This window comes from Alosa sapidissima, chromosome 3 (genome assembly GCF_018492685.1).
Source record: "Alosa sapidissima isolate fAloSap1 chromosome 3, fAloSap1.pri, whole genome shotgun sequence".
Lineage (NCBI taxonomy): Eukaryota > Metazoa > Chordata > Actinopteri > Clupeiformes > Clupeidae > Alosa > Alosa sapidissima.
This window is the reverse complement of record NC_055959.1, coordinates 41,000,631-41,010,630: the sequence shown is the minus strand read 5'-3', so window position 1 is coordinate 41,010,630 and position 10,000 is coordinate 41,000,631. Positions and strand designations below refer to the sequence as shown.

General features: G+C 41.2%; 1 protein-coding gene and 1 long non-coding RNA gene across 5 annotated transcripts in view; one reads left to right on the top strand and one right to left on the bottom strand.

Annotated features, from left to right (window-relative positions):
* Nucleotides 1–10,000, top strand: part of LOC121705697 (zinc transporter ZIP11-like) — a 60,164-nt gene that overhangs the window by 38,026 nt on the left and 12,138 nt on the right. The gene's annotated exons all lie outside the window — the stretch shown is intronic.
* Nucleotides 1–10,000, bottom strand: part of LOC121705698 — an 18,717-nt gene that overhangs the window by 6,666 nt on the left and 2,051 nt on the right. Inside the window, exon 2 of the long non-coding RNA XR_006030869.1 lies at nucleotides 5,472–5,474. This is a non-coding gene — a long non-coding RNA (uncharacterized LOC121705698). The remainder of the gene's footprint in view (nucleotides 1–5,471; nucleotides 5,475–10,000) is intronic.

Here is a 10,000-nt window from a genome sequence, read left to right as displayed (position 1 = left end):
AATATTTTTAAGTAGTTGGGTTTTATAACTGCAACTCAAGACAGTTGGGTGTTATGGATAATTGTCTGACCACTCGCTGTAGAAACTAGGCTATATTATAGGATATACCTCATTCTCTGCAGCAACCTATGCCATACCTTTGAACACCGTTGCCTTCTCGTTTTTGCGCTGTCAAAAGATGCTATTAAATCCACTAGAAGCTAAACCAAGGAAGACACCAGGGTTAGCTAACGTATCTTCTAATTTAAACCTAATTTAACAGAAACTCAACACGGTTAACAGGTGCAACACTACTCGCCATTTCTGCATCTTGAAATGAAACGATAGGCCTAATTTATAACTGGCGGAATCATTTGAGCAGTTCTAGAATATGACCATGGGGCAGACTACTTTACGACCATACAGGCGTCTTTTAGCGCGGATTGCAATCCTCTTTAAAGCCGCCAGGGTTATACGATAAATTATTGAGGAATGCGATCGTCGAGGTGCCCTGCCCCAACATTACATGACACATTACACTCAACGAGAATCGCCATCATCATCCAAAAGTTGATGTCAATAGACCAAAAATAGTTGGAAAGCCTACAGAAACTACAGATAATTAATGTGACAATCACATTATTAAAAGTAGACTTGGAGCAATGATTTACTGAAGAACTATTTTTTGTGGAGGATGCTTCAGGTAGTTCGCTGCCCCACCTGCCCATATGGACCGCACGCTCCTGAGAAGAAGCGTAGGCTGTGTTCTTTCCGTGCATCAATGTAGACAATTTCTTACTATCGCGAACTCTTGTCAGGGGAGGTCATTCATTTTGGGTGTCACCTATGACTTAAACAGATAGCCTTCTATGCCACCCGATGTAGGCTACTATTATTGTTACAGTTTTTAATCAATGCAACTAACATTATGTGTAAAGCGACGCAATATAAACCGTAGCCTATGCAATTTATTATCCCGTCTGTTATGACATGTACAACAATGTTTTTCACAATTTGCGACGGAAGGTAATAATAATATCAAAAATAATAATATCACTGTCATCATTGCGAACTGTTGAGTAAGGGGGTCAGTCTGTTTGTGACGCACAGACAGCCTTTTAGCCTATTTTGCTTAGGCCTCACTTTTAACGACAGTAGGTTGTGAGTGTATGTTGACAAAAAATAACCATACAATTAAAATAGTCAACTTAAAAAACTTTGCTATAAAATATTATTAATTTATAGCACAAAACCATAACCAATAGGCCTACCAGAACCTCGCATATTAGCGTCATGATTTGTGTGCGTCTATTTGGCAAGGCCACTAGCTGTCATGGATGCGTTGTTGCTAAAGGAAGGCAGGTGTCAAAAGTTAAAAAATAAATGGAGATGGGAAGCTGTTGGAAACGGGGGAGAACTAACAAGCCATGGTGTAAAGAAATTAAAGTGCCAGGGGTTTGCTTTTGTGTGGTTCGCTGCAAGAAAATTGTTTATGGATGCAATAGGAAAACGTTTTAGCACGCCACCAATCAGAAGACCGCCATAAGGTTAACGTTTGTGCACTTCAGGACATCTTACCTACCTGGTGCAACTAGCCACCACGACAGAGGTAGGCTACGTTTATCTATGGCTGACCGTTTTTACGTTTAGAAAGTAGGCTACGCATGTTCTTTCATAGCGCAACACGACCTGTCCCTCACCATATCGCAACCTCTTGTCAACCTTATACAATCTGTTGCTGAAGACAAAAGCACCGTGTCCAGATTGTCGTTATCTTGGAAAACTGAGTTGTCAAAAACTGAGTTGTCAAAATTACCATGTTTTCATTAAATGCGGATGAGGCAACAAATGAAAATATGAACAATATCTAGAATGTTCTGGTTCGTTACTTTGATGAGGAAATGGGAAGTCTTGCAAACTTGATTTTATAGATTTTACTTGGTGTTGAATTGCATATTAACAAGAAAAAAATCTCCCCTTTAAACACTTTTGGCCTGAAGTAATTAAATAAGAGTGTGTTAAAGCCTTTCTACAATATTGCTGCAGTAGAAAAGAACAGCAATGGCTAATCAGCAATGGTCAGGGATGGTACTAAAATATATTTTTGTTCATCAGGAAAACTCTATCTCAATCAAGAACACTCTCAATTTGCCTTATTCACATGGCGGCCATTGGCGGCTAAAACGAGGCTACAGGGTACACAAACCATAGGATTGTTATGTTCTATGCATTCACCTGTAGGTGGCATTAATTATATAGTAAGTGTACCATGTAGCCTCGTTTTGGTTTAAACAATGGCCGCCGTGTGAATAAGGCGAATACTCCCTTTACTTTGCTGTTTGCATCTTTTTGTACATTAAAAACCAATAGGTCGCGACCGCAAAAGGGGTGCTATCTCTATAGGTAGATAAGAACAACGTATGACTTATGGCCTGAAAAAAGTTCAGTCAAACAATTTTTTTTCACTTTAATCCCTGACACACACACACACACACACACACTCACTCACTCACTCACTCACTCACTCACACACACACACTCATCACCATCCACAACATACCAGGTACACACACACTCCTCGCCATCACCATCCACAACATCCCAGGTACACACACACACAGATACAAACACACACACACTCTCACGCACACACACACATAGACACGGACAGAGTGTATGTGTGTTCAGTGCTGTGATGTTGTTTCCAAGGAGACAGCAGCATCGGCTTCAGCTCACTGACCCATGGAGACCTTCAGACAGGCCTTCCACTATCCGCTCAGTGTATGTGTGTGTGTGTCTGTGTGTGGGCATCGTTGGGTATTCAGACTCATTAAGATTTCATGGCTCTCTGTCATGAATCTTATTTTTAGGTTTGTTGTGAATAAAGTTTATTTATAAAGCACATTTAAACGACATACGTCTGTATCATATAATCATATATTTATAAATAAAGTTTATTTATAAAGCACATTTAAACAACACACGTCTCTATGGCTCTATCAGTCTGACGGACAGACGTGGCCCTGACACCTGACGCCTTGTCATCTGACGTCGGACCTGACGCTCACACATCAGGGGGCGTGTGCTAATGAACACAGTGCTTCCATGCTGAGACCACTTCCTCTCTTTAACACACACACACACACAAACACATGCATAGTCAGACTTGACAGACAGACTTGTTCTGTCAAACGCAAACAAGCGCACGCTTTCTCAAACACAAAGGCACATAAGCACTGTTTCAAATACACACACACACACACATATACACATACACAAAGACATCCTGCAATGCGACAGCATGAATTTTTCATCAATCAGCATCTTTCTGCATGGAGCAGATGTTGATTTCTACTGTTTCTGCCAGTACTGTGTGTGTGTGTGTGTGTGTGTGTGTGTGTGTGTGTGCGCACGTGTGCGTTCTCAGAGAGGATCCACTGAATCGGAATTCTCTTTATTTTCAGTCATTCCTCTTTAAGAGATAAAGCCAAAATATTTAGGTTTTAGATTTCTCATTATATCTTTGGTTAGGTTCTAGATTTCTCATTAGATCTTTGGTTAGGTTCTAGATTTCTCAGTAGACGTTTTAGTACACTCGATACTCGTGTGGTGTGTGTGTGCTCGCAGGTTTGATAATCTCCCTATGTGTATTCAGAACAGTGTCTGGTGTGAGCTTGCATGATGAATTCACATTAACTTTTCGAACACACACACACACACACACACACACACGGTCTCATACACACAGAGATAAAGGTCACACAGTGTTTGTGCTGAGAGAGAGTTGGAAAGGAAAGTGTGTGTGTGTTTTTCCTAGTTGCAGAGGGTTGATCGGCCGCATGCTATTGGTCAGTTAACCACATTACTATGAGACGGTGTTCCACAAATGTTCAGTCAGTATGGAGGTGTTTTCACAGCAACGTAAACGTCTAGGTGCTACAGTGGGTCCCAGTTAAATTTGGACGGGTTCCTTCAGGAATCACGCACCCCATTTTCTCAGCAGAAATGGCACAAACTGCAGTTGACACAAACAACCACAAGGTGTCACTTTGGAGTTCTGCCACTACTATTTTTGATGCGACTTGACTTACTGCTTCCATGATGCATTTTCCAAGTCAGTAGAACAATCAGAGAAAGCTGAGCCATTACCAAACATATATGATAATACAATAGCGTGAGTTTATATATCTTATACCCTATTTGTCACGGTTACTTATAGATTTGATAGTGTAACGATAAGCGCATGAGACTTTCAGCGGGGGCACGGGAACTTAAATTGATCACGGTAGTTTAAGCTTACACTTGACAAAACATTATAATATGAAAATGTAGATGCAATTGTTGTGTGGAAAGTGCTGTTGAGATTGGAGTCATATTCAAAATAATGCAAAAAATAAATCCGCAGATAAAACTAATTATCCTCATTCATTGCAACCGCAGCATGCCTGCTTGCCGACGTTTAAACGAAAAAGATATCAAAGCACCTTTTGTGTTTGAATGTAGCACGAATTTAAACAGCTTGACAAATGATTTAGCTAATTGATTATAGCCTGTACAGCAATTGTTGAACATTTACCTGTACAAGTACATTGTTAGCCTACAGACCGATTTCCATAGTGCACATCTTATCAACAATTTGAATGTCGTGTGTGTTTCTGCATTGACAAATACCGTTCAGCACAATGATTCATGCCCAATTAATTTCCCCTGTTAAAGTGTTCGCCTTTGTTACACTATTTGGTTTCATGATGTAGGCCTAGCCTATGATAAACACCATATGGCCAAATATGTGACTCAGCTAATGTTATAGGCTATACAATTTCCCCTCTTAAAGACAAGCTGGTGTAGCTTATTAGACTAGGCTACTATTAAAATGCACCGACGGTAGCCTTGGCTATGTGTAGCCTAAAGTAAGCTATCGCATGATTTCATGCACGTAAGTTCATGCATCTGTCAAGTTCGTACAGGGCCTCGCACCCCTTGCGACGGCCCTGCAGCTCCTCCTAAGACAGCGAGGAAAAAGTTAAAATACGCAATAAACCCAGGAAAAGTTGACAGGTTTGTTTCGGTCCCAGTGATTATTTGTGAAATTGTGCAAACGACAGCCTTTTCAAGGCATTTCAAGGAAGGAGTCGTAGCATGCAAGCTCCCAAATTGACCCAGTAGACAGAAGGCATCAATAGCCTTAATTGTTGGGACTGGGGAGGGTCATGCGTTTTTTCTCAATCATTTTGGAGGGTCATAGAAAAATGTCTTGCTGGCGAGGGAGGGTCACGTCTTTTTTGACTAACGCTCCCAAAACTCCTCCGGTAGCCCCTTAAATAAATAACGAACAGTCCCTAATTGATTAATAGCCTGTAGGCCTACACCAGCAATTGTTGAACATTTACCTGTACAGGACATTGACAGTAGGCCAGCCTAACAAGCAGATGTTGCAAAAAAGACGCAATTAATCAGAAATAAATAATGTAATCTGCATCGCTTTATTTAACAAACTGCAAGCAACAAGAGGGTTGAGTTCACTGTGAGGCCAAACCCAAGAGCAGAGCCTATCTGCTAAGGCACTCGATAGGCTATAACGAGCTGTGTGCGCCTGGAAAGACAATAAGATGCTTTCTGAATAGCACAGCGAAGACGGCTCTGGTCATCCCATACCCTCCCCCCACTTCCTGTAGCCTACCATTATGACTTTGCCGTTTTGGGACATTAAGCTTTTTCATGTTAAGCCCCCCTCCCCCACCCCCTTCTTTCACAAGCAGTGGGGGAGCGCGGGGCACAAAGTAACACTTTTGGTAGACAAAGGAGGGTTCTCCGCGCTTCTGTTGTTTGGCCACAATCCGGTGCAACCAGGCCAGGACAGATATTTTAGAGCAGGGTTGTCAAACTCATTTTCATAGAGGGCCACATCATTGAATTTATAGGTTACTGAGGGCCACATAATCGGCGAACATGTGCATGGTGCAACCATGAAATCGGGATTGCAGTATGGCTTATTCAAAATTGGTGTGTAATGGTCCTAACCACTTTAAAACAGTGTGGCTGAAATAAAAAACAAACAGCCTACAACAGTAACATTTTCAAATGCAACTTCTAGGCCTACAGTATTAGTTAACAACTGATCAATATGCATTCATGGACTGACATTGATGAGAATAAACGCAGTCAATAATGTGCATAACAATGTCCATAACACATATCACCACTAAAATTAACTGTGGCTAAGAAAGGTACTGTGTGTGTGTGTGTGTGTGTGAGAGAGAGAGAGAGAGAGCTATAGTACGTACACCCACCCACCCCCACCCCCGCAAAAACAAATTCACGCATGTACAATATTTGTCCGTTTCCCGGTTTTAGGTCTGTGCATTGCAAAAAAAGTAGCCTACATAGCATAACAATATCCACATGCAATAATACAACAACAATGTCTACGATGACCTATTAATTTGGACAAATTGATACAGCCCTATAGCTAAAGTTACCTTTAGTTTTGTTCTAGCGTACCGTGACGTCTGGCTTTAAACAGCTGTAATCTAACGTTCTGACAAGCACACCAATTGCCTACCTTGTTCTTGCCCATCTGGAATAACTCCTCTAGCTTTGCTGTCTCCATCCTTTCTGTTTTCGTTGTTTAAACTTGTGATATCCATAACTAGTGAATTAGCCCAACATTGTGTGCTGATAACCATATATAGATAGCCGAGTAAAAGAAAACAACAAGTAGCCTAGTTATGTGCCTGCTTGCGTATTCTGTCTTTAAAGTTTAATAATGTTCTGCACCTTTTACTAAAGAATAAAGAAAATTAAGAAGACATCTGAGCTGCACCGGCGTCTCTCCTTCTCTCTAACACTTTTTGGCTTTGGCTAAATATTTCTAAAATCATTTGAGTTTCACTAGTCACATGTTTTAACAAGCAACACTTCTTATTGAACTAATAACAGACGTGTGTCGAAAATTGACTTTATTTTCCATACGGAGAAATAACATATGCAGAGTCTAACCAAGGTCAATCTTGCCAAAAAAGCCCTCAAACCTGAAAACACATGAGGCAAAAGTGCAAAAAAATCACTAAACTAACACGCGCATATTTTTGTATTGCAATCATTGTAGCCTACAGTTGTAACAGCGCGTAACAGTCGTTTTACTCCCGTATGCGCATAAACAAGTATTGCCAGGAGCAACACCTTGCAAAAAATGATAACAATAGGCCTAGGCCTTCATATGGCTCTGCTCCTGCCTAGATTCGAACTCAGAACTGCCTGAAAGTTGCAGACCTGTTCTGGATATACGTGCATTAACCCACTCGACCGTCAAACAACGCTATCTGCTTCGAGTAGCCTATTGGGTAGGAATGTAGCCTACACTGGTTGCTGTGGCACAGTCTTGAGTGACCGAATTCGTTTTCCTTTGTCATATGAATGCTGTCATTTTGTTAACATTACTGTTAAGGAGATGCTGTAGGCAAAGGCTATATTTCAACCTCGTTAGTGTAGTAAAAACAAATCAGAACTATTCACAAGGTTTCTGGGCAGCATATTTATGTTCTGTTAGCAAGCGAACTTCTCATGACTACCGACAAAGTAGCCTACTGCCAGCTGACGAAGCTCTCATTTTAAAACATTACTGAGAGACAGGCACTGTACAATCAAGAAATCTTGCCACTGAATCCAAAACTATGTTTAACATTATGTACAAAGCTTAGGCTACAGTGGACTAGCATGTTGCAGGGGCTGCTAAAAACACAAAGAAACACACTGAAAACTCGGCCAATCACAGCCCTTGCTGTCGAATGGGCCGTCCGGTTCGACCGTGGAACGCCACAGCAGACTATGCTGCCCCCAAGCGGCTGCAGTTGTACTTACATTTCACCCAGCTGCGTGAATCACCTTGATCTTAATAACTGTCTTGTAGGCTAAAAATGAACACCGTTTTGAAACATGTAGTCAACTCATAGCAGGAGCTAGCTCATCTTCATAGCAGGAGCTAGCTCATCTCTTATAACAATTGTAACCCATAGCAGGAGCTAGCTTATCTCATAGCAGGAGCTAGCTCATCTTCATAGCAGGAGCTAGCTCATCTTCATCGCAGGAGCTAGCTTATCTTCATCGCAGGAGCTAGCTCATCTTCATAGCAGGAGCTAGTTTATCTCTTATAACAATTGTGACCCATAGCAGGAGCTAGCTTATCTCATAGCAGGAGCTAGCTCATCTTCATCGCAGGAGCTAGCTTATCTTCATCGCAGGAGCTAGCTCATCTTCATAGCAGGAGCTAGTTTATCTCTTATAACAATTGTGACCCATAGCAGGAGCTAGCTTATCTCATAGCAGGAGCTAGCTCATCTTCATCACAGGAGCTAGCTTATCTTCATCGCAGGAGCTAGCTCATCTTCATAGCAGGAACTAGCTCATCTCTTATAACAATCGTGACCCATAGCAGGAGCTAGCTTATCTCATAGCAGGAGCTAGTTTATCCCATAGCAGGAGCTAGCTCATCTTCATAGCAGGAGCTAGCTTATCCCATAGCAGGAGCTAGCTTATCAAGCTAGCTCATCTCATAGCAGGAGCTAGTTTATCTCATAGCAGGAGCTAGCTCATCTTCATAGCAGGAGCTAGCTTATCTCATAGCAGGAGCTAGCTCATCTTCATAGCAGGAGCTAGCTCATCTCTTAGCAGGAGCTAGCTCATCTCTTATAACAATTGTGACCCATAGCAGGAGCTAGCTTATCTCATAGCAGGAGCTAGCTCATCTCTTATAACAATTGTGACCCAGCGGGGTTAGTTGTAACGCCACTCATACTCATACAATGATGTTGCAATACCAAAATATGTGTGTGTGTGTGTGTGTGTGTGCGTGTGTGTGTGTGCGTGTGTGTGCCTATGAGTGTTAGTTTAGTTTGTTTTTGTGCTGTTTTGCATTTTTACCTCATGTTTTTTCAGGTTTGAGGGCTTTTCTCTTGTCTGACCTTGGTTCGACTCTTTGCTTCCATTGGCGCATATTGCTCATCTTATTTCTCCATATGGAAAATAAAGTAAATTTTTGACACACGTCTGTTGTTAATTCATGACTTATGTATCATAAATAGTCTGATCCTATCCCATCATATACATTCAGATGCATGTATTGAATTAAGCCAGCCCTAGGCTATATTAAAAGCATAAGATGTTCCGTTTGCTTCGGGATTTAGGCCTACCGGTAATTGTTTGATTATAGTGCTTAATGTTGGGACTGTCGCAGGAGACGTACTGTAGGCCTATCAGCCATCAAAATGAAAGCTCATCAGGGGGTAATATTGTGGAAACAGCTGAAAAAACGTTAAACATACACATAAACCTGCTCTCAAGTCCCACCTGGTGGTTGTTTGGGTCATTGCAGCTTCACTGGGGAAATATAAATAAAAGACGCGTGATTCATGCGTGAGGCCATGTGATAATCACACGTGAAGCCGGACAATTCAAAGTAGTACCCACTGTACATACCGTACCATTCAAATTCATATTGTGCATACCGTACCATATCAGATTCATATCCTACATACCCTGGAAATCCAGAGAACTTGCGAAAGCCCAATTTGAATTTGCTCAGCGAGTCACTCTGGCAACCAGTAATGATGCTCATTACCCATGCTCTTGGAGCCGAGCTGCACCAATCACATCGGAGTATCTGATATATGCGAGGCCAGAGGCGAACTAAACAGATGACAGTGAGATTTTCAAATGGGCTGCAACGTCGAAGTCCGCATCGAAATCTGGAATCAGTTAGTAAACATTGGCATGCAGTGATATTTTCAAATGCATGCAGATAGATAGATAGATAGATAGATAGATACTATAGATAGATAGGTAGATAGATAGATACTTTAGATAGATAGATAGATAGATACTATAGATAGATAGATAGATACTTTAGATAGATAGATAGATAGATACTTTAGATAGATAGATAGATAGATAGATACTATAGATAGATAGATACTTTAGATAGATAGATACTTTAGATAGATAGATAGATAGATAGATAGATAGA